At 44.1% G+C, this 25731-nt stretch overlaps 1 protein-coding gene across 1 annotated transcript in view; it reads right to left on the reverse strand.

Moving 5' to 3' along the window:
• The window catches only part of LOC147728078 (alcohol dehydrogenase class-3), a 181029-nt gene that overhangs the window by 154146 nt on the left and 1152 nt on the right, over window positions 1-25731 (reverse strand). The window lies entirely within an intron of this gene.

The raw sequence follows: 25731 nt of genomic DNA on the forward strand, positions 1-25731 counted from the left end.
AGAGTCCTAGTTTCCAGTGGTTAAGTTCTAGCCTTGTATGAAGACTCCTAATTCTTTAACTTTATAACTTTTACGCACCCATTGACTTCAATGTGTACACTAGTGCTTTTAGACACTGCACACGCATCCCGTGGGCCTCTTGCTCCCTAACCATTGGTAGTCCAGTGTAGCCCCAGCGATTGCCAAGGCCTTACCATTGTTTGTGTTGTGGTACTTATACCACTTTTTTGATATATGGTTTGACGGGCCACCCCGCCCTCTCCATAATTGTGCAACTTTTGTCTATTCTATTAAGTTACTTGTTTTGCACTTGTGCTTCTGTGCTCATAAAGAGTTCAGGGGTTTGTTTAGAAATAAATACATATACATATATACATCCTGTGTGGTGTTCTTTCATTTGGTATTAAAGGGATTTCATATGGTAAAACGCTGGCTTCAGATGCCCTCTTGAGTTTAGGCTAAGACTGCTTTGTCCATGCTACCCCTAGGATAGCTGGTCTATAAGGTTGACTTTACAACCATCACCATAAGGGTTGTTTGGACTGGTGCAAGGTGCTCACTAGAATAGTGAACATCATATACCAGGCCAACTTCTCACAATATAGATCTATATCTATCTATCTAGATGGAGGGCAGTCAGATACAAGCCAAAGTGAACTAGTTTGTTTTTTCCACAGTCCATGTAATGTAAGTGCCAGTAAATACCACATGCATTGCAGAAGGATAAAATACCAAACAAGACTATCTCCATTATAGGGCTAACACTATTATCAGACCATTGGGGCTCTTTTAGTCAAGGAACAAAATGCTCAGTCCTAACCTTACATAATAAACCTCTCTATAGAAGACAAATTAAACAAGCATTTGCAATGCAATAGGTCTCGCATTAGGAAAGTTTGAGCTATTGGTATTGTAAATGACAATTTTTTATTTATGTGTTGGTTTTGAAAATCGCAAAATTAATAGCTTTGTCATTTACAATGCCAATACTTTTAACTTTCGCAAATGTGACACCTATAGCATTTGTAATGCAATATGTGTTGCATTTACGTGACTTAGATGTATTGATATTACAAACAACAATTGCTTTTACATTTTTTTAATAATTAATACTTAAATAAAAGTTATTGTAATTTATAATGGCATTCGCTTAAACTTTTGAAAATAACTTTAGTGAAGATTAGGTTCAGTGTATTTTATTGTGACGAAAATCCAAGAACAGAAGTGAAATATTAACATATTTTTTGTGACATTTGTAATAAAGCTTCAAACATTGAGAGAACATATTTGAACCAGTTGTTGAACGGTTGCACACATTGATGCTGTGGTGGCGTTGAGTGATGTGGTTGTGACGAGTAATGTGGTGTTCAGTGATGATGTGGTAGCGCTTAGTGATGTTGTGGTGCCCCTGACTGATGCTGTGGTGGTGCTGAGTGGTGCGATAGATAAGAGTAATTATGTGGCGTGTAACTATGTGGCACTGAGTGGCATTGTTTGGAGTGTATGTTGCATGGAGTGCATTGTAATTATGTAGTATATAATTATGTGGCACCGAGTGAAATTGTGTGTTGCATTTAGTAGAGTGTAATTAAGTGGTGTGTAAGTATGTGGCACTGAGTGGTATTTGGAGTGTTAGTTGCATTGAGGGCAGTGTAATTATGTGGAGTGCACCTATGTGGCACTGAGTGGTATTTGGAGAGAATGCAGAATGGAGTGCAGTGTAATTATGTGATGTGTAATTATGTGGCACTGAGTGGTATTTGGAGTGTATGTTGCGTTGAGCGCAGTGTAAATATGTAGCATATAATTATGTGGCACAGAGTGGTATTTGGAGTGTATGTTGCATGGAGTGCAGTGTAATTATTTGGCACGTAATTATGTGGCACTGAGTGGTATGTCGCATTGAGTGCAGTGTAATTATGTGGCGTGTAATTATGTGGCACTGAGTGGTATTTGGAGTGTATGTTGCGTTGAGAGCAGTGTAATTATGGTGCGTGTAATTATGTGGCACCGAGTGGTTTTTGGAGTGTATGTTGCATTAAGTGCAATGTAACTATGTGGCACTGAGTGGTATCTGGAATGTATGTTGCATTGAGTGCAGTGTAAAAACGAGATACCTGCCAGATTTTAGGCTAACCAATGATAAGGCAATGTCGTCCAACTGAACTTATTAGCATTTAAATCCTTCTTATGTTGATATCCCTAAAGACTTGCATGGATTAAACCCTCCTGGACCGGCATTGTCCCCACCCTCATTCTACACTAAGCATATTACAAACTGCTTAAACTTTCACAATTCATACATACACACAAAGTTATTGCCTTTACAGAGGCATTTTGAGCCTGGCTTGAGAGGCGTACAGGGGCGGTTGTTACCTACCCCGCTCCTTTAGTGCTTCATTTCCAGGGCATGAGGGACTGTTTTACATATCAAAAGTTCACGGAGTTTTCCAACAATCAATTCCTTATCTTGTACAAGGATTCTTTCTAAAAAAAACATAATACCTTTTGCTGCAGCAGGCGCTTTTATTATTTTAATAGTGACTTCAAATCCAAGTCCGACCTAATGGCCAAAGCTTTTCCTACTAATAAACTATGGGGGAAACAAAAAACTGCCTACAATTACCTGGTTTCTAGAGCACTTGCCCCGTGATCATATGAGTCCGTGAGTTTCTATCTGCACACTGATTTCTACACTAGCTGCATTTCTGGAGAGCGGACATCACTAGTAGCCCAGAGTAATCAAGGCCGTAGAGGCGGAGCGGTTTCGCTTGGCAGCAGAGCTCGGTCTGGTTTCAGTTCTTCGTGAAGGGGCTGACTGGCTCCACTCTCACCCCGCCTTGCACGTCTCAGTGGGCTGCTTCCAGTATACAAATTAAAATCAGAAAGAAAAAGACAAAGGAAAATGTTTTCCGAAAACACACGGCACACCCTTACTGAGTGGGCTTGTGGGAACCGTTTGCAGCAGCGTGTGGGGTTGGGGGGGGGGGGGGGGGGGGTCGTCGAATGAGGAGACAACAGACTACTCTGTGTGTAGTTAAAGATTACTCGAACCAAGGAGGGCTTCTTTACATAAACACCAACAGCTACATGACACAAGCACACGCTCATTTTTTTAAGATATGGAAATATTAAGTGATTTGCTCAGAATCACAGGATGTTGAGCCGACGCTGAGACTTTAACTTGGCACCCTAATTCCAAAGCCAGCTGCTCTGGCAGTGACGCCATATCCTGTTCCCTCTCACAGCAACCTCTGGCTGCGAGTGCGTGTGCTTCGTGATGCACACCCAGAGTAGCAGCCAAGGGGCCGTCAGCCCAACAACATTTATTTTATTTATTTTTACAATTTATAGAGCGCGAACAAATGCCCGTAGGCGTCTCGGCGCTAGAAACAGTGCGTAAAGTTCCCACAGAGGCTAAATCGACAGCTGTTATTGACCAAACAGCCAGGTCTTTATTTTTCTGCGAAATTGCATCAGGGACGAGCTTTCTCTAATGGCTACTGGCAAAGAATTCCACAGTCTGGGAGCGGCCACCAGGAAGCGCCATTGAGGGAAAATGAGGCTTCGCGGGGTGCAATGGACTCTTCACACCTCCAGCGCATAGTGCGTCTGCACCTGCTGCATGATTGACATTCACAACCCTTCTTACACACTGTGCCTTGATGCTGAAACTGCAGCAGCAGGGAACATGACCTTTACGCCACAGTCCAGATTTTACAAACCAGGCAACAAGCATGGTCAGGAAGGTGACCCTTGAAAGGAAGGCGGGGGGTAGAGAATAGAAAAGGGCAGTTGTCTGTATGGGTCAATGGCTGCGGCCCGCGACTGCCGTATGGTACAGCCGCTGAGTGATGTAAGGAGGGCGCAGGCGCACAGCTCTCTTGGGCCGTTTCTCCGCTTGCTGATGTCGTAGAAGAGGCGGCGGACGGAGAAAGAGCGGGGACCGGTGAAAAGGCAGGGGATCCGGGGGGGGGGGGGCGGGGGGGGGGGGGGGGGTTACCCGTGATGGTGTACGGGGGGCAATGCCCGAGAGGGGAGGTAGAGCAGAGAGAGGGAACAGAAGCGGGGAGCTTTGGGGGAAATTAAGAAACGTGTGTGAAAGTTGCGGGGGTGTGTGTGTGTGCGCGATTGATTACAGGAGGCCGACTTGCTCTGGAAGAGGGACAGGAGATGTGCAGGGCACGTGGGTATACGTGCATGCACACATACTGAAATTGCAGGCGGCCCTGCGCGTGCCCATCCCTTGTCCCAGATTCCCAGCAAGTGGATAACAAAAGAGGCTTCGCTGGACGCAGCGCTTCGCGCTGCTACACCAGCTCGACCTAAAACGGAGGAGGAAAGCCCAAGGAGAGGCGACAGGGACTCAAATCAAACAACGAATACACTAAGAAGTCTCACAATTGTAAGCTACATCTAATTCCCCTTGTCACCTTAACACTTGAAACCATGTTCTAGAGAAATCATCTACAAGTGTACTATCAAGCCCCATCATCAGGTCTTACAGGACACTACCTACTTTAATAGTTGATTTTATTCAGAATGCCCTAAATTGGCTTTAAAATATACTCAGATGAAATATTTAATTTTGAACCACTCTTACTTCTCACTTCCTGAAGTGAATCTGAAGGACCAATTGGTCCACACGACCAAAAATGAACATCCCTCGCTCAGTGGGTACACTTTGGGATATGCCAGCAGTTACCGGTCATCATCCTTGTGGGAGCGGTGCTGCTTGCACCCAGACTTCGAGAACATTCAGCATTGACATAGGCACTGATCACCCGCGGAATCAACAACGGTTTACTAACTATAATAGTCAGAACATTGTCTGATTGTTTGTCCCTGTATTATGAAATATGTAGGGATGACTACGCGGAAAATTAAGACCCGCATATCAGAACATAAGAGCTCGATTAGGTGTCAGAAGCAGGCCACCAGGCTAACAAATCATTTTTTGGAAGTAGGACATCTGCCCGCTGATTTAAAATGGACCATGATTGAACAGCCATTGATCCCCACCCATGTAACAGATGTGAGTAAATTCTTGTTAAAAAAAAAAAAAAAAAAAAAAAGAGCAGAAAGGGTGTACAAACTAAACGGAGACAAAAATGGGTTGAATGAAGACATTCCATGGATGCTGTTGTAACACACTGTACTGATTAATCTGGAACTACATGTATGAAAATGCCACATCCCAGTCTCTGGGGGATCAGGCATGTTTTCAACAAGTACATAAAATACCAGCCTGGATATTTATAACAAACGGATGTTAGAAACACCCAGACTGAGCCTAGTAGGGAATGGTAATATACACAGGATTGGCTCATAGCACTGATACCTGCTTAATCAGAAAAGATATGTATGCTAGATTTGGCTATAAATAGACATGATTTGTCCAGAATGATATTTTAATACACAGGGATTAAACATCTGCCCTATAGAGTTTAGTAAGCCAGGAAGACATTTATCTTCTTTCTCTCTCTCCCCCCCCCCTTTTTCCAAGCACCTTGTAAATGGCAGGGACTGCTCATACGCGAAACGCCTGATGTGATCTGAGTGATAATACATGATACTATCTTGTATTGTAGGGGTGTCAATATTCGGCAGCTATTGACTCTGGTTTCAGGTATAAGGATTTCCAAATCACTCTACGTGATCTGATGACGTACATTACGTTGATCTAGAAATGTATGACATGTTGCTCCAGCCCGGTTTACAATTGTTAACGCAAACTTTAGGCTTGATTAACTAAGAAGTAGGCAGGCCTTGCCAAAAAACGAACTGAGTACATATGTAAACATATGGTTTCAGGTCTAACTGATTTCCAAATGACTGATCTGATGACGTATATTACGTTGATCCAAAAATGTATGACATATTGTTCCAGCTCTGTTTACAATTGATAAAGCAATTCTTAGGCTTGATTAACTAATAAGTAGACAGGCACCACAAAAACGAACTGAGTAAATATGTAAACATGTGATATGATAACGCACACTATACGTTCTGAAAAATGCGCGATATTTAGCATTTCAGTTGACTATAATTGATAAATTAAACTTGGCTTAGATAATCTATAAATGAGGCAGGCATTTGTAAATATGAACAGCATTTTCCAAAAAAGAAACTGATCTTTGACAAAGATTTTCAAACTACAATTCCCAAGCGTCTTTGCAACGATGCGTTGTGATGACGCATAAGACGCTAGCAGAACTATTTGGAAATGAGTTTAAATACGGGTGGGCTCTACCGGTACCTCCCCGAGACAGCCCAGTAGGACGTCAGAAGTACCGACTGGAAGGTAAGAGCAGAAAACCTCTCCCCTCCCTCCTTTACTCACGCTGAACAACGATTAACCTACGACTTGGCATGTTTTCGCTCTAAAGTCATATTAATGGGAATGAAAGATAGACGGAAGTAGCTTTTCATGACTCGGCACGTCTTTTCTTCTCAACTGTGTGAGTGTGAGTGAACGAATGAGTTAACAAGTAAACCAATCGCATACAGCACTCCGTAAAACTTTGCCTGAAATGGAACAACCGCGTAATTCGGCGTGTTTTTGTTCCGCTATTTGCCGAACTGGATCGAAAGAAAGATGAATGAAAAAATCATTTCTCATAACTGCCACTGGTGTCCGTGCATCGTGAGTTTTGTAAACCCCACAATTATTAGCATTTCTTCATGGGTACTACGATACACAAAAAATATTTGGGCACCGAAAGAGTCAGTATGCAAGCTGGAGCAAAAGTATTTCAAATATTAATGGAGACTATACTGCCCTTGACTCTGTGTTTTTGACTAGTTTTATGATGTCAGTTCACTGACGTGTTGGATTAATCCCCTTTTTTAATGTTTTTTCCCACCAGAGCGGTGCTCCAATTACCTGCGCTGTGGCCAGGTGAGGTGGAGTTTTTCTCTCCTGCCATTTTGGTAAGTGAGATGGTATATATTAATAATATACCAGAGAGGTTTCTAAATTGACCTAAATCGTTCCACTTGATAAATACTAGATGGATCCGGTTAGCAAACTATCATTAATTGTTGTTTGTTTGTGTGTCTTTCTATGTATCTGATTGCGTGTTTTCCTACTTCATCGGACATGCTGTGGACCAAAAGCCAGGAGAATGCCAACCGATTTAATACCCAGGTGACAAATCCTTTCCTTTTTCACCTTAAAGTGAGTAGTAGCGATAATGGTCCTGATGAAAGCAGCAGGATACCCCTTTGGCTCCGATTAGTCTGCAGAAACATGTTGACCGTACACATTAAGTAGTAGCTATCTATTGAAACTACTACTGTCACACTCTTTTTATTGATTTGGAAGGTGTTTATTAAAGTTCCCTAGCCTCTTCACTATCCAATTTTAGACACTGAATCACATTTTTCTCACACTTCTCATTGTTTCACTTTATTTGCACTACTCTACAGTTGTCATTCCACACCTAGATACACTATAGTAAGCACTGGGCCTCGCTGGTTCAGATGTGCTGTACACATCTTTCTCATCTGCAGTGGGCACAAAATCTTACCTTCTGGTGTGAAGGAACCCAGATAATGAACAGGGCGGTATCGATCGACAACTGATGGGTATTTTTTAACATGGAAAGAGTACCCTTTTGTTTTGATTAGTGTTTTATTGTTTAGTCACACAATTAGTTGATTATTATTAACCACTAATATTGGGTTTTTTCTCCATCTTCAGATACCTAGTTAGTCATTTTTTCTGTGACCCATTGCTACATTGTATTGTTGTACTATCAAGCCCCATCATCAGGTCTTACAGGACACTACCTAGTTTAATAGTTGATTTTATTCAGAATGCCCTAAATCGGCTTTAAAATATGCTCAGATGAAATATTTCATTTTGAACCACTCTTCTCACTTCCTGAGTGAATTGGAGCTGAAGTGTGAAACAAAATTATCCACTACCTACAACTTCTTCAGAGTTAGTCTCCTCAATAATCCATCTTTCTCCAGGGAACTTAAGGTTCGTCATAGCAGGGTTGGTACCCTTTTGAGTGGGGAGGGCAGCATCTTTCAGAGATGTTGGATGAGAGGATAAAGGGGATGGGAAAGATCATGGTCTTCTTTCCAAGAGCAATTCTGGGTAGTCAATGTGGCACAGCCGGCCATTGAAGAAATCCCTTCTGTGGAGCTCCTTTGATGCATTTAGCACTGTCCACCTACAGAAACTCCCTGGTTCACAAATGTGCTGCTTTCCTTGCACTTCACCCACTCCATCCAACACTTATTGAATAGAACTACACTGCTAAATATAGCCTGACGAATGGTGGCCATTTGTAGTCCCTCTGTTTTTAATCTGGCTACTTGTTCAAGCCCTATTCGACTATGCTTCTACAGCATTAACCTGGCCTCAGATCCTTTAATGCTGGTTTCCATGTGCTTACGTTTTTTCCATATCAAACATTTACACTTCAAGTTTTTTATACATGGTTTAATCAATTTCTGACCCTCTACCATTTCCACTGGCGGTTTCCTCTTCTTCAACCAAAGTATCCTCTAAATCATTCGGTCTGCTGATTCTGAAATAAAACAATCAGACCTTCAAGCCCCCATCCGGATTTATTTTAGTAAAGTGGCCTTGTAAATGGCATGCTTAACTAAGGTATTAGGTCCTAGGGTCGTGCAGACTGTCTCATTTAGGCTTAATCACACATTTACCCCAGCACTGCTTAGTTGTCAAGCTACTTAAGTAGACAGCCTTTGACACTGTGTGTATGAAATCTCTTCAGTCACTCATCCTCCAAAGTGATCACATCCATTCACTCAACTCCAAGTGACGTGTGCTCTCACTTTCAGGATCCCAGCTCCATAGTGTTTCCTCTGGGTAATTCTCTCCACCCCACTCTCTCTTCCATCTAACTGAGGTTTCAAATATCTGCACTTATTTTCCTGTCAACACTGTGGACACTGGCCATAGAAGACCTGCAATCTACTATGCGTCAGGATTCATAACCAGTCATTCCAGAGCTCTCAATGCAACCTTTGGGGTTAAAGCAAAAACTAGAAGAGTCACTAACTCACAGTGAGGGGAGAAAAGCAGCTACCTCGAGTATCAGGCTTGGCCAGAAAGGCTGAACCAGCCAGCAGTCGTGCCATTTTTCTTTTTCTTAAACCAAGCACAGGTATGTCATCAACAAAGACAGTAAAAGCCGGATAGAAAATGTCATGCATAACAAATTTCACGTTATGTTAGTCTCCATTTATAACGCTCACAGCTACTCGGAAGTGTCCCGGCGCGTATGCCAAATGGTAAAGGAAAAGGGTTGGCCTGATGTAAGATTACTTAAATAGCAGGGTTTTTAAAACAGCCTATGGCTCTCTATGTTTTGTAGTTCAAAAGGCAGGGCATTCCAAGCCATGGCCGCTTTAACAGAAAGGGAGCTGCTGCCTAATCTGATCGGGCTGTACCTAGGAACAACAGCAAGGCATTGGCCTGTAGATCGAAGAGGAAGAGGCGGCACATAGAGCGAAAAACGTCACCTAAGATATTGAGGCCCTGTCTTATAAAGGGCACCATGAACTAGTGTGAGAGCCTTGAACAGTACCCGCTGCTCGACTGGGAGCCAATGTAGATCTCGAAGGTTCTCACTAGCACTGGATCTACCAGGCATATCTAGCAGAGCTCTCGCCTTCTGAACAATCTGTAGCTTTTTTAGCTAGTAGGCCGGGAGACCAATGTACAAGGCGTTGGCGTAATCTAGCCTTGACAGGATGAGCGCGCGGGTCACCATTTCCTTAGCCATTTTGGGCAAAAGGGGCAGGAACTTCTTTAAGCTTTTCAGTGGCCAACTTATTGATCTGGGGGAGAAATTTCAAATCCTCACCAAACCAACCCCCCAGATTTTTCGCCGGACACCCAGAGGAGCTGGGCATACCGTAGCCCTCAGGCCAAATGTCCTCCCCAGAGTTTAAGGGCTTCCCAAAGCATCTGTGGCTTTTTCTAACAATTGCATGTTAAGAATCGTATAAGGCAGCTTTGTTTACCAAGCTTCAGTCCTCCAGCAGGTATTCCTTACGTGATGCATTCTCTTGAATAAGTGCTCAGGTTAGCCAGTAATCTTACAGAATACTTTACTTAAGTCTGGCATTAAATTTGATCTTACTGCCAACCCTGTCCTTCCTTGCATGAGAAAATGAGACCAAATACATGGTCCTATAACATTAACCATACCATTGTACGTTATACCAAAATTTGACATTCTTAATATTTCAGCAAAGCACACATCGGCAGATGTATGAAAAGCAGAAACGTGGTTTTATAAACTGGAAAAATCTGGATTTTTAATCTTACCAGAAGAGGGCATGAACTAAGTCAAAGATCATCAAGAGTGATTTTAGAAAGGCAAACACCATAAAATGCCCTCACAGCATTGGAGATAATCAAAGAGACATTTTAGGGTAGGCATCAGCACAACGGATGATCGAGTAGCTTTTATGTGCCAACTGCACAACAGTAAAACGGTGGCAACATAACCGACAGTCGTTTATATGTTTTTTAAACAAAAGCAAGTATAAAAACTCAGAGCAACCCATATGTCCGAAGGAACCTAGGCAATTAAAAGCCGAAAAAACAATGATTCACCAAGTTCTCATTTAGCCAGAATTAAGATTTGAATGGTAAATCAACTGCTAGAGAGAGATAAAAGGAAAAGAGGAAACATTCAGGACTACACGTAATGCGTTCTACATTGCTATCGGTCCTGATGAAAACATGGAAAAGAAACTACCGAGGTAGAAACAGTGTTGGCACTGGAACAAACATACTTGGCTCCTTTGGATTCATGAATGGATTGAAGTGTACATCCTTTTTGAAAATGTCCAGTCTCTTGTATCCAGAGCTTATAAATACACATGCACTTACCTCTACTTTTGTTTATTATAGTCTTTCTTTGCCCTTCACAATTTTTTGCCCTTAAATATTTGAACAGATTCATAATAGAGACTACCTCTCCCTTTTGACATTCAGTGCTTAAAGTAATTAACCTGCTTTCCTGAATGTATGTTTATATTTCGCTGTTCACCATCTCGAGCAATGGATTTGCTATTAAAAAGTTAATCCTACTAAATGAGTCCATGGCGAACAATTGCTTTTATTCTTTTCAACAAAGCAATAATTCCTAGAGGAAGATGAGGTACCAAACAGACAGCGCAAAAATTCGAAATCCAAAATCAGTAGTAACAAGATTTCCTGGATTTTACATATGCCTTTCCCACCACCCTAAAACAAGAGGACATTTGACTCTTGTGATCTGCAAGAGGGATCAAAAGCCTCCGGCAGCATCCAAATATACAGTGGAAGTACTAGAACCTTTGTACTGGAGCATCATCTTTACTGCAACATCTACCAAAATAAAAAAAAAAAAAATTAAAAAAAAGCATTTACAATGCAACGGTTTCGCCTTTGACAAAGTTAGTGCTATTGGCATTGTAAATGCCAAATTGTTTATTTATGTGTTGGTTTTGAAAACAGATAAATAAATGGCATTGTCATTTACAATGTCAATAGCTTAATCTTTCGCAAATTTCTGACAAGATGGGTTAAATCTGAATTGGCAGGGTATAAGCCAACTGTTATTATGTTAGTAACAGGTTACTGACTGGGTAATACATTTGATATATATGACTTCAATTGATGTCCTGATTAGACATTTAACTATCTCTCTGTTTCCTTCTCCTCTTTCTTTTATATGTGTGATCTACATGCCTTATTGTTCCCAGGGGTCCACTTTTAGCAGCCTGTGCGAGCTACGGAGGCCGGCATTTATTTGTGACTCAGAGTTCAGCTGTAATAAGTTGCTATAAGAGGCCACTCATGGTATTACAAGTAGCATAACATCAGAAAGCGACACGCTGCTTAAGTAAATGGTACGGTATTCTCCAGGCATTCGCATAGAACCCATAATAAAAGATATGAGATAGCAGGAATATAGCGAGTGTTGTTAGCCGGGCCGCCTCTAGGCGCTGGAGGGAATTTTGGAAGCCAGACTTGCACCACATAAGAATGTGCTGACCTCAGTGTTACGGAAATTAAAGCGCTTCCCGCAGTGCCTGCAACTTGTATAGGGACAGGGTATGCCCATTCAGTGGTAGGCTTCCCTGCTGAGGGCACCTCTTACAGTGGCGTTTTCTTTTATGCGAATGCGCCGGGACTTTAGCAGTGAGGTCTCTAGCTCTATTCACGGGTACCACTTAAATCCACCTCAGCCACTTTTGTCGCTCTCTCTCATAGGATCACGGATCCACCTCAGCCTCCTTCCGTGGCTCTCACACTCTCTTCCAGACGGAGCTTCTAACAGACTCAACAGCCCGCTGGCTTTCCCCACAGTACAGGAGCTGCTCCTGGTAGCACTGAGGTGGCATAAGGGCCAGAGCTGCAGCCTTTTGAACTGGGGAAATGAAATACCAGCATTTGTAAAGCACACAGCTACCTCCGGAGAGGTGCCCTGGCAATGGGGGCCCACAGGAAGATTGAGCGAGCTATTGCCCAGAGTCTCACTGGGCTAACCTGTCGTGGGTAGCGGACCCTGAACTGCATGGTCCGAAGTCAGGCATCCTGGCCGCTGCGCTACACCTCTACCATCAGACTCGAGTCTCGGCTTCCGCTCAACATCCTGTATTCTGGGCAAATCACTTAATCTCCCCGTCCCTACTAAAAAGGAACGTGTCCTTATGTAATGTAACTGGTGCTCGTGTAAAGCACTCCGATACTTTCGGGTGGACTTCGCGCTATATAAAACTGCAACAAAAAAAATGATTACAGTGTACAGCTAAGACTGTGAGAGCCTAACGAGAACTGGCGGCGGGGCCTCGCACGCCCCCTCTACGCCCCACACCTCCGCCTTCTGCGAACCATGAGGTAAAATATACAATACATACATTGAATTAAAAAAAACGCCAGCACAGCTGGCGATGTGAAGGCAGACTCCGACGACAGATGTTCTCCCGCGCTAATTTCTATGTGTCGGCTTCTAGCGGGGTAAATCTAACAAGAGGAAGCGCCCTCCCCCACCCACGCCGCTATCCCAGTCTAACCTCTTGCACAGAGGGAAGGGCGGCGCTGTAATATTTACGTTGCACATCACCCTCTGACTTGCATCTTGGCGCTTTCATGTTCAGTACTTGTATTCTATATTTAAACGGGATCACTGTTATTTTTCTCTGCAAGGGAAGGGCGAGTGCGAGATGGTGCTTCTTATGGACGAGGACGCACGTGGACCTCAGGCTCATCAACCCACAGTACTATCTGGCTTGTAGTGTAAAATGCAAATGCATGCAGATGTACGCAGCTGGCGCATTTACCTCCTGAGACATCTAAGTGGGATTAGAATGCAGTATAAGCTCATGGTTAAATACTGATCTTTGAAAGAGGTGTATTAACCAATTGTCCTATAATAATGGAAAGTTACTCTGCATGTTACACACAGCGGAGTGAAGCGGACGTGTTAACCCACTGACCGACACGTTCCAAACAGATATCCTCCACAGGTTCATTAACCCACAGAGATGTCTTACACGGATTACATGTGGCTAGTATAAAATACACGAATCTCTGCAGCAGGAGTTAGAGCCAGCTGAACTATAATACAGCATGTGGAACCTATGACCGGCAACTCACTGAGCCCAAAACAGATGGGTAAACCCAAAGCAATATCATCAGGTTGGAAACAGAACAAGGAAAGGCACGGACAGCGGGAGGGGGCGGGAAAGGCACGGACAGCGGGAGGGGGGGCGGGAACTGATCGTTGAAAGAGGTGCATTAACCAATTGTCCTATAATAATGGAAAGTTACTCTGCATGTTACACACAGCGGAGTGAAGCTGACGTGTTAACCCACTGACCTATCTTTCTGGGAATGTGACCGACACGTTCCAAACAGATGTCCTCCGCAGGTTCATTAACCCACAGAGATGTCTTACACGGATTACATGTGGCTAGTATAAAATACACGAATCTCTGCAGCAGGAGTTAGAACCAGCTGAGCTATAATACAGCATTTGGAACCTATGACCGGCAACTCACTGAGCCCAAAACAGATGGGTAAACCCAGTGCAATATCATCGGGTTGGAAACAAAACAAGGAAAGGCACGGACAGCGGGAGGGAAGGCAGGAAAGGCACGGACAGCGGGAGGGAGGGCAGGAAAGGCACGGACAGCGGGAGGGGGGGGCGGGAACGGCAAACTGCAAGAAAGGCAAAGCAGAAGGCAAGTAAAAGCACTCACCTGGACTTCCGGCGGCGGTCGGCCTGCAATGACCAAAACAAACCTTCCCCCAAAAAACAAATAGGAACCGCCCACCGCCGCAATGACCGCAACAAAGGGGTTAGCCTCCATTTATGGAGCTAGCCAATGGAACAGAGAGGCTGGACTTTTGTCCATACTGGTAAACAAAAGATTTCGCCTGCGCGAAACGCTGCTTGCGCAGCTTTCGACAGGCGAAACCTAAAAAGGGAGTCCGATGAAACAGGCAGACAGATGTAAATTTAGAGAAAATAAAGTCAAGCGAGAAATTCACTCTGATTCCAGCCCATTTTGTTTCGAGTGAGTTCTGAATCAGAGGTTCTGTGCAGCACATATAATGCTTACAGGCGCCAGGGCTGAGGATATTTTAGAGAGACTGCCACAGCCCTTCCTTCGTTCAACAGCCTTCAATTTGGTTAGGCACTGATGGAAAGAGAGACCCCTTGGAAAACAGTGTCCAAGATTGTGCGATGACACAAGCTCTACATTTCAAACCTCAATTTGTGAACCAAAAAACTACTAAAATGGACTGTTCAGGTTGACAATCGACAAAAAAATAGAACGTACAAGGAGGCGATTGAAGTTAGTTTGTAGATTTATATAGCGTGACTAATCACACATGAGGGTATCCAGGCACTAGGAGATTAAGTGGTTAGCATAGAATCACAGGATGTTGAGCCAATGCCAAGACTCGAACCCAGATCCCCGGGTGTCAAAGTCGGCAGCTCTGCCGTTAAGCCATATTAAAGAATGTAGGGCAGCGGATCTTTATTTGCATCGAGCGGGAAGGAATACCTATGCAAGTCTCCCAGTTCTTGTTCTCGTTGTGCTCCGAAGTAACTGCAAGATAACTGCAGTACCTCTCAAATGAAACTTAATAAACAAAAAAAGCAAGCTCATAAAATATGGAGGATGAAAGCAGTGAACGGTGCGATTCTAGAAGAGGGTATGGGTGCTTTGTAACATTGTACCAAAAAAGGCACGTTTGGAAGGTGGGTGCGAATGGACGGTGATCCCTTTCCATTTACACTTACCCACTTAACCAAATGGAGGAGAGGGCGAGTAGCTTTAATGTGACCTTAACAGTGGAGTCATCTTTTACCTTACCAGAATATACGTTGGCACACAAATACGCATATACTTTAAATTTGGCTTCTCTGGTTGCTTCTTAAATGCCACACACACACACACTATCTCAAATAATGGTACTTATGAAAAGCTACTGTTGGACATTCCAATAGCCTGCAAAGGAATGTGCCCACCATTTACCCTTTTAAGGCTGCAAAAGCATGTTAGTGGTCCATATAGGTGCTTTGTGCTAATTTCTAGATAGATGTAAATGGGAAGAGGCAGGCCCTATTTTGGTACTTTGTCTTCAGAAATGCTAATAAAGAAACAAAAAAACAAAAAAAGGTATCTACCTCTAGCCAAGGACACAGAATTCAATGAAAGTCTATGAGGCACAGATCCAGGAAAGTTGTTGGATAACCACAGACTCTTCAACTTAGAGAAAACACAGAAAATATATATATCTTGGATCCGCCCCCACCCGGACCAAAAATAAACATCCCTGCACCACGAGGAGGATAGTGTGAAAATAAGTAGAGACCTTCAGCAAAAAGTGGATGCAACAAATGGTTTTATTAAATGGAAGTAAACATCTCACACTTGGATGCACTCCTACCTAATCCTAATTTCTTAGACTCTTCATTATCTCAGAGTTCTTTAACCTCTTAGCTAGGAAAATAGATGCCTTTTCACATTTAAAAAGTTGGCATTTTTTATTTTTAATGTTGAGAGTTTAATGATAAAACAGATCTCTTTAAAAGTATGTTTGGGTCCTTAACATTTCAGTTTGAAATACTTCCGCTATATGTTGTGCAATTCTGCACGATTATTCCTACTTATTATTTCCGCTTACTGCCATGCCTCGAGTCTCTCATTCGATCGGATTTGGTCCATTATAAGAGGGATACAAAGAAAACAAAGAAAACCCTAACACAGCTTTTGGTTCTATTTTATATACAATAGCATATCACTTGGAATAAAAATTAAAATCTAAGAGCTGGAGTCAAGGTATGGGGTTTAGCAAAGACTTCTTTTAAGCCACAATTAGAGTTTTTTTTTATATAGTTTAAAAAACTCCCTGCAGGGCACCCTAAAGTCAGACAGCAACATTTTCTGGACGATCTCTAAGTGGGTCCTAGGCACATATTAACTATCACCACATCAGTATAAAATGGTCCGGGGCTGACAAAGATAACGTGAAATCTCATATTCCAACACATTTTAGGGGAGATCCCACCACTAATTATAGGATATTTTAACCTGTGTGAGCTGGGATTTCGGTTGGTCTGTTTTTTATTAGTCTGTGATAATGTTTTTTTTCTAACCGGAGATTTCTGAATCTCCAGGCATTTGAGAACAGCAGCAACAGAAGGCCCACTCCAAAGTTCAACAGCTTATGATTTCACCCCTACCTCTCTAATAGCGTGCAAATCCAAAGAGACTTCACCACTATTTTCTTCCATTACAGAGAAAGACTTACTCAAGATCATCACCACAACAATACCCTAAAACCACGTTCCTAAAAAATTATGTTGTTAAAAAGCATGGCGTGGCTGAAATAAGTATATTAAACAACGGGAGAATCGTCATTTTAATCAAGGCAACCCTTCCTAAAACAGAGGAAGCAAGTTCCACCATTCAAACATAGCTTTTATTTTTAAAAGTAAAGTTGCAAAATTGAGATCATAACTCCTCTACCTATGAAGAGTATCTACTGGCCAAATATCTCTTCAGCTGACCATTTAAACAGGAAACCATATCTGGGAGTAATCTGTCTGAATTGCAGCCACTGAGAAAATGTTACGGTTTCTTTCTGTTGATTTTATCACCCCTGAGCTCCTTATATAAAGATAAAGTCTCAAAGGCTTGCTCCTGCGAGCACCTATTAGTATCAAGAGCAGCATTATATCATCGGTATATAATGTTATCTTCCCCATTTGTGCAATGGGAGGACGAATGTCTCCATTTTCCCTAATCGCCAGTGGCTAAAAAAAAAAAAAAAAAAGCGCAACAGAACCGTTGATGGGGGGCATCCCTGCCGGGTGCCACGAAGAACTTGCAGTCTACCAACCTCTATAGCAATATCTATGATACAGGCTTCAGCATTCTGTCTGATACATCAGATATAACAACAACTCGATCTTCAAAGAAACCCCAAACTTGGCAAAAATACAAGCGCATTTCCTAGACCACAAGGTCAAATGCCTTTTCTGCATCCAATAGGAGAACTATGGCAGAAGTATTATTGGCTGAAAAATAGTCCAACGCCTCAGCTAAATAATGTGTATTTGTACCTAGCCGTCGTATGGCAACAAAACCATTCTGGTCCGAATGAATCAGTTTTGCCGCTATTGAGTTACATCTATTAGCCAATAGTTACATAATAATTTTGTAATCTGAATCTAACAATTTAATTCACAATAAGCATTTGGATGTTCACCATCTTTTCCATTAAAAAAAAAAAAAAAGCTAACCACATTCATCTTTTTTTTTGCCACTCTGCGCAATTTAACATTTTTTAAGAAAGTGGAGTCTGTTTACATTATTCATCTAGCAAAAAAAAAAAAAAAAAAAAAAGCTAAATTAGTACTAGGCACTTTATATGAAGAATTGTAGAATGGTGGTTTGGCACTCTCTAATTTGAAGGATTATTATTTTGCATATTTTATACAGTATATGTCCAAATTTAATATAAACCTTAGAATAGGAGAAATTTTTAAGTACAATTTTATTCGGTTGATTCTTAATGAATACGATATCCATGATGTGCTAAAATTAACAGTCACCTAAAAAAAGTTAAAAGAAAAGACTATTTTTTTTGGAAACAACGATCTCTATAAGAGATATGCAATCCCCCATATTAAAGCTTTTACACCTTTCACATAATTATCAGGGGAAGCTGGTGCTAATTTGGATCCAGACATAGTGCGAAAGTGGGATAAAGTAGGGTTCAGTAAGGTGGCGGATCTTTTGATCTGAGAAAGGTGGAAGAGCATGTTGGAAATTTGTTAACCAGTTCAAGGTAATTTTTTGCTCGTCACCTTTAGAATTTTGGTCCGTATATCTAGTCATTTAGGGAGTGGGCAGATCCGGGGCAGTCAAAAAATTATAACAGCATTAGTGGAAGCTCCTGACAGTAAGCGGCCTGGAGAATGGAAAAGACTGCTTGCTTCTGCGAAGGGCCCCAATCTCTGTCAAAAGGCAGATAATAAATGGAAGTAGCACGAAGGGCTGGGTTTATCTAAAAAGATGTGTGATGAAATTAATATATTACATTGTAAGGTCCTGAGAGGAGCAAATTGGCATAGAATGTTATTTTACAGTGATTGGCTTCTCCATAGAACCCCACAATTCTTATCTCAGATTTACCCTAGGTGGTCAATGTAATTCGGGAGCTGACACAAATTGGCCTCATGTGACTGGGCTGTGAACTCCCATTCAAGATTTTGGGAAATACATATTTGGGTTCTTGGAGAGGGCTTGGCAGACAAAGTTAGCTACCAGTATATGGTGGATAGCTCACGGATATGATCCTTCCACTCGATTAGCTCTCCGATTCAAAAAAATTTTTATAAGTTGCAGTGGCTCAATCCTTATTACTTCAAAGGTGGTGAATACAACGGATCCCCACAATAGGGGAATTGGTGGTGAAAATGAAGCAATTAAGAAATAAAAAGAGTGGTTGTATGCGCTTCGCTTCGGAGAGGAGGGGGGAGAATGAGGAAATAGGAAATGTGTTACATTGTGGGGATAGTTTATAGTAGAAACCTTTGAGTATTACAAAGAGGGTGTTTTTATGATAGTGTTTTGATTAAATTAGTTTTTTTAATTAATGAAATGTGTAGTCTTAGTGCGGATCGATTTATAGAGTGATTACATGTGATTTGTATATGTATTAAACTGCTGGTGTGAGTATGATGATTTGATGCTTTTGTTGCTGCTTTCAACCCAAAAAAAAAAAATGTTAAACCTCAAACCACTTTGTGACACTGCAAAAGACCTTCACACTCACATGCTTCCCCACTGGAAAAAAACTGGTGAATCTCTCCGACAAAAATAAAAAACATTACCTGACTGCCTCAAAACTGAACACCTCACCCATCTATTTAAAAAAATTAAAACCTCCGCAGACACCAAAGAACTCAACAATTACTGCCAGATCGCCAACCTGCATTTCCTCTTGAAAATCATTTAAAGATTTATAGCGGAGCAAGACACCCAACACATTAAAAACAAGAACCTCCTAGACTAATTCCAATCTGGTTTCAATCAGGACTTCAGCACAGAAACCACTATTAACCCCTTAAGTGCTGCGTCGGGGCGTTGGCCGACGGCAGCACTACCTCCCCAGTGCTGCGCACGTCCATTGGACGTTCATTCAGCACTAGTTCGAATGGACAGCGCAGCACTGGGGAGGGAATTGCGCCGCAGCTAAGGTGTTAAAGGTGGTCGACGACACTCTTTGAATTCTAGATACAAACAACCTTTGCCTTCTGATCCTTCTCAACCCATCATCTGCCTTCGACATGGCCAACCACCATCACGTTACTAGACATTCAAAAATCGAATGGGCATTGATGATGAGCCTGAAATGGTTCGCTTCATTCCTCATGGGCTGATAAAAGTCAGTAAATATTGATGACCATCTCTCCACACCGACTGCGGGGGAGGATTTCAATGAGTCCAACCTTGCTTCAACCCTTTTCAACCTAGACATAGACCCACCGAATCCTTCTTAACCCCTTCGCTGCTGATGACGAGCTCAGCACGTCATCAGCCATGGTGGTAGTGTGCGGATGATCTAACGCGGCTTTTGGAAAAAAGCCGCACAGCGGAAAAATAACCACCGCAGCAATGTGGTTAAGGAGTTAGGGATCTTCTATCCACCATGCGCAGATGACAACTGCATCTAGAGGTCACCTCAAAATGATTTCTCGCAGCTTGCAACCAGCCTAAATTCCGTTCACAACCTTGATGACCTCTCATAACCTACAGCTAAACCCCTTTCAAAACTATTTCTCCCCTTCGAATTCAACACCTCCGCTGTACTGCTGAATGGACACATACAGCATTCAATAGTAAACCAACCATTGCGGATGGTGCCAAGTCTCTGGGGGTCATACTAGGGAAAAGACTGAACCTACATTCTCAAATAAGCACCATGATCAAAAAAGCTTGCTACCATGTACATCTTCTGTGGGAAATCCACTGTTTCATCACAGAACAAGCTCTTAAATCTCTTGCTCATACACTAGTGCTCTCCAGAATAGACTATTGTAACTTCCTTCTGACCAGTTTCGACAAAATCCATATCACCGCCCTCCACCCTCCCAAAAAAATAATTCTGCACTCCCAAAAAAATGACTTCATTATCGCCATGCTGACCACCCTCTGAGGGTTCCCAACTGATCCAAGGGCAATTAACAAGTCTGCCTGCATCATCCATAAAGCCCTGCACACCAACTCCCCGTTACCTGATAGACAAACTCAAGCTATCAGGTGGCTCCAGACCACAACAGAACGCTGAAGAATGTATCTTGAACCCCTGTCTTTTAAAAGGAAACGTCTGACGGCACAATCCTCCTCAGGAAGAGCAACAAGAATCTGGAATACACTACTTGCAAATCTGTGCACCACTATCAAGCACGCCAATGCGGGTAAGAGCAGTGAGGTGGAGGAGTAGACAGACGACGAGGTAAACTTACAATTAAAAACACAAAAACCACTTACTTTGCGCTCACCAGCGCAAGGCAAATGGTTTTTGTTTTTTAAAATTTAAGTTTACCTCATTATTGTCTATCGACCCACCCGCCCCACCTTCTCACCGCTCACAAGGTAAGTGGTTTTAGTTTTTTTTAATTTTACTTTACCTCATTTTCGTCTGTCGACCCTCCCCACCCTCGCCCCGCTCTTACCTGCGCGGGCCGCGCACAACCACTACCTCACAGACGACTTCAAAAACAGACTTGAAGCCCTTCTCTTCCAAGGGTACTTTAGGTAAAACAATGTGATCAACTCTTGGCACAGACCCGTATACTCCCTGAACCTTTTTACGGCTGCATACTACCTAAAAAGTTTCACAGCCATGTGTACCTTCGTCAGGGCTTTAGGTGGGGAAAAAAAACTGGGGGTGCTCTAAAATGGGCAGGGCAAACCATTGAGGGGTGTGGCCTATGTAGGGGCGTGGCCCATGTAGGGGCATGGTCTAAATAAAGATAACTAGTGTAGCAGTATCCCCTGCTCTGACAAGCCGTCAGCTCTAGGACTCCTCAGAGCCCCCTCAGCCCCTGTGTGGCAGCCCAGGCTGAGACAGCTTCCCGACCGTACTTCACAGGTTTTTAAAAGCCCATTTGCATGTTAATGATTCTTTGTCATCTTTTCACCCCTTCTTAGAGCCCCTGCATCGCCACACTTCCTACTACTGTGCCCACAGGCGTTTTGTTCAACAGTGCATATGCTCGGTTTCCCTTCGTCACCCAGTGGGTATGCCAGTGGGTGCTATTCGCCAGGACACTGAATAGGCCCCTCTGTGGCTTTAACACTGGTGGTAAACACGCCGAGAGGCTTGTGGTGTTCCAATCAACTGGGTGATGCTGCAAGCTAGCGTCGCAGCGCATGAAATCAGCCTGCTGTTCTCACTCTTTCAAAATAAGGTTGTCACATCCTTGTTATGATGCGGTCACATAACATTTCCTTCTGTGCAAACACGTTTGTATTATTTCACGTCTAACTTTTGTTTGGCTGGACTTTTACAAGCAAGTTTCCCATGATCAGAAGTGAAGAAGAGATATCAAAATGTAAGCAGTTTATCACAGGAAGTCTGTCTCATCGCTGCTGTGAGAGGTCGCTCCCCTGGCTCCCTGCGTATATTGGTATCGTTGTGTTGCGCTTGGGATCTGCATTGTATCTTGTAACCTAATATTTGCACTGTGACTCTCTCGGTGGGCTGCGCTTGGGATCTGGCATTTTAACCTGTTGCGCGATTATTGCACTCGGACTGCTGGGACGTTAAGTATTACAGTCTGCCTTCACTCCTTCTGCTTACAAATAACTGCTGCGCACTCACTTTCATTGTGCCTTCGTTCACTCTTCTCTGGCGCTTTGCTGATAGTGCTTGACCATCCGCCGCCATTTCCTTGTTGTTGTTTTTACTGCAAGGCCGTCCTTTAGAGCACGCCCCGCCTCCCAGCTGAGCCTCCCTCGCCCCTCCCCTTCCACCCACTTATGTCAGATGCTCTTGCGCGCAGCGTTCACGCGCAGCGATCGCACCCCATTCGCGCCAAAGGTAAGCCCGTCTACGCCCGTCCGCGCCCAGCGCCAGACCCCCGTACCACCCACCCATCCCGCATTACGTACGACACCACCACCCTCTTAGCCCTTAACCCCGGCCGTCCCCCCAACTGCGTCCAAGCCGCTCCTGGACACACCCATGGACCCTTCTCTTGCAACTCCTGCAAGTTTGACGGCACCAAGAACAACTCCTCATCTACGAACACACAACAGATATCCAACCCCAACCACCTACAATGCATCCTGCTCAACACCCGCTCGGTCCACAGGCACGCCATCGACCTCTGGAATCTACTAGACACCATCTCCCCGGACGTCGCCTTCCTAACAGAAACATGGATGAACGCCTCATCAGCCCCAGACATCACCATTGCCATCCCGGAAGGCTACAAGATCATCCGTAAGGACCGCACCGACCAAACAGGAGGAGGCATCGCTATCGTCCATAAGAACTCCATCCGCATCTCAACCAGCTCAGACGTCCACCTTGCCAGCGCCGAACACCTTCACTTCCAGATCCACACCGACCCCAAAACCACACTCAGAGGCACCCTCCTCTATAGGCCACCAGGACCCCGTGCACAATTCAGTGAAGACATCACTGACTTTATCACCCCACACGCCCTCCCCTCTGAAGAATACATCCTATTGGGAGACCTCAACTTTCACCTGGAAAAGAGCAATGACAGCAACGCCACCACCCTTCTGGACAATCTCGCCAACCTCGGACTCAAACAACTTGTCACCACCCCCACCCACATTGCAGGTCACACACTCGACCCTACTTCACCTCCAGCAAACATGCCTCATTCAGTCACACCACAGCTCTTCATTGGACGGACCACAGCTGCGTTCACTTTATCTACAATAAGACCACAACCCACAACCATCCTCAACCCACTCTGCGAAGAAACTGGAACAAAATCACCACCGACCAGATCTCCTCATCGCTTCTTCTAAACCCCCCCGCCCACTCCTCAAACCCCGACCAAGCAGCCATTAACCTCACCCAATGGCTATCCAACAGCGCCGACATCCTAGCACCGTTGAAAAAACGTCATATCAAAGTAGGCAGCAAAAACGCCTCCTGGTTCAACGATGATCTTAAGAAATCCAAGAAACTCTGTCGCTCCCTCGAGAAGGCCTGGAAAAAAGACCCAAACACCAGCACCAGGGACGCCTTCAAAAACGCCACCCGCATACACCACCAACTAATCCGGTCTGCCAAGAAAGCCGCATTCAAAGACAGACTAGATAACAACGCCCACAACAGCAAGGAATTATTCAACATCGTCAAAGAATTTACCAACCCATCAGCCAACTCCAACGACATCACCCCCTCTCAAGCCCTCTGCGACTCCCTAGCTTTGTTCTTCCACAACAAAATCGCAGACATCCACAACAGCTTCGACAACCAACCCGGAGACCAACCCACCCAACCTTCTGCAGGACCTTCACCCCCCTTGAACATTCTTAATGACTGGAACTCAATCTCCACTGAGGACACCATCCGCCTGATGAACTCCATCCACTCAGGATCCCCAACAGACCCATGCCCTCACCACATCTTCAACAAAGCAGACTCCATCATAGCACCACACCTCCGAGATGTCATCAACTGCTCCCTCAACTCCGCCACCTTCCCGGAAAGCTGGAAACACGCAGAACTCAGCGCCCTTCTGAAAAAACCCACAGCTGACCCCACCGAACTTAAAAACTACCGCCCCATCTCGCTTCTTCCATTCCCGGCCAAAGTCACCGAGAAAGCTGTCAATAACCAGCTCGCCGCCTTCCTCGAAACCAACAAATCCCTCGATTCCTCACAGTCCGGCTTCCGAGCCAAACACAGCACTGAAACCGCCCTCATCGCAGCAACAGACGACATTCGAACTCTACTGGACAATGGAGACACAGTCGCCCTCATCCTCCTCGACCTCTCCGCAGCCTTCGACACAGTCTGTCATAGCACCCTTTTACAGCGCCTCAGAAACGTCGGAATCCAAGGAAAAGCACTGGAATGGATCACCTCGTTCCTCACCGGAAGAACCCAGAGAGTCCGCCTCCCACCATTCAAGTCAGAGGCCACTGAAGTCATCTGCGGCGTACCACAAGGATCTTCACTCAGCCCCACCCTCTTCAACGTATACATGAGCCCCCTCGCGGTCATCGCACGCCAACACAACCTCAACATCATCTCCTACGCTGATGACACTCAACTGATCCTATCACTCACCAGAGACCCTAACACTGCCAAAACCAACCTACATGAAGGAATGAAAGAAGTAGCAGAGTGGATGAAGCACAGCCGTCTGAAACTGAACTCTGACAAAACAGAAGTCCTCATCTTAGGCACCTCCCCCTCCGCCTGGGATGACTCTTGGTGGCCAGAAGCCCTTGGAAAAGCACCCATCCCGACGGACCACGCACGGAACCTGGGCGTCATCCTGGATTCCTCACTCTCGATGAACAGACAAGTCAACGCCGTTTCTTCATCTTGCTTCAACATTCTTCGCATGCGCAAAAAAACATTTCGCTGGATCCCCACCGAAACTACAAAAACGGTCACCCACGCACTGGTCACGAGCCGCCTGGACTACGGAAACACCCTATACGCCGGTACCACCGCAAAACTCCAGAAAAAACTCCAACGCATCCAGAACGCTTCAGCCAGGCTCATACTAGACATCCCGCGTGAAGAACACATCTCTGGTCACCTGAAAAACCTCCACTGGCTCCCCGTCAATAAGAGGATTACTTTCCGCCTCCTAACCCACGCACACAAAGCACTTTACGAACTTGGACCCGAATGCCTCAACACACGACTGTCCTTCTACACCGCCTCCCGCCAGCTACGATCCTCCAACCAAGCCCTTGCCACTGTACCTCGCATCAACAAAACCACCATGGGAGATAGATCCCTCTCCTACCTAGCAGCTAAAACCTGGAACTCACTTCCCACTCACCTTCGCCTTACTCAGAAAGCAACTTAAAACTTGGATATTCGACAAGTAATTCCCTACCCTTCTTCAAGCGCCTTGAGACCCTCTGGTTATGTAGCGCGCTATATAAATCTCTTGACTTGACTTGTTTAAGCTGCTAAATGATCCC

The sequence above is a fragment of the Lissotriton vulgaris genome, chromosome 3_1 (assembly GCF_964263255.1).
Source record: "Lissotriton vulgaris chromosome 3_1, aLisVul1.2, whole genome shotgun sequence".
Lineage (NCBI taxonomy): Eukaryota > Metazoa > Chordata > Amphibia > Caudata > Salamandridae > Lissotriton > Lissotriton vulgaris.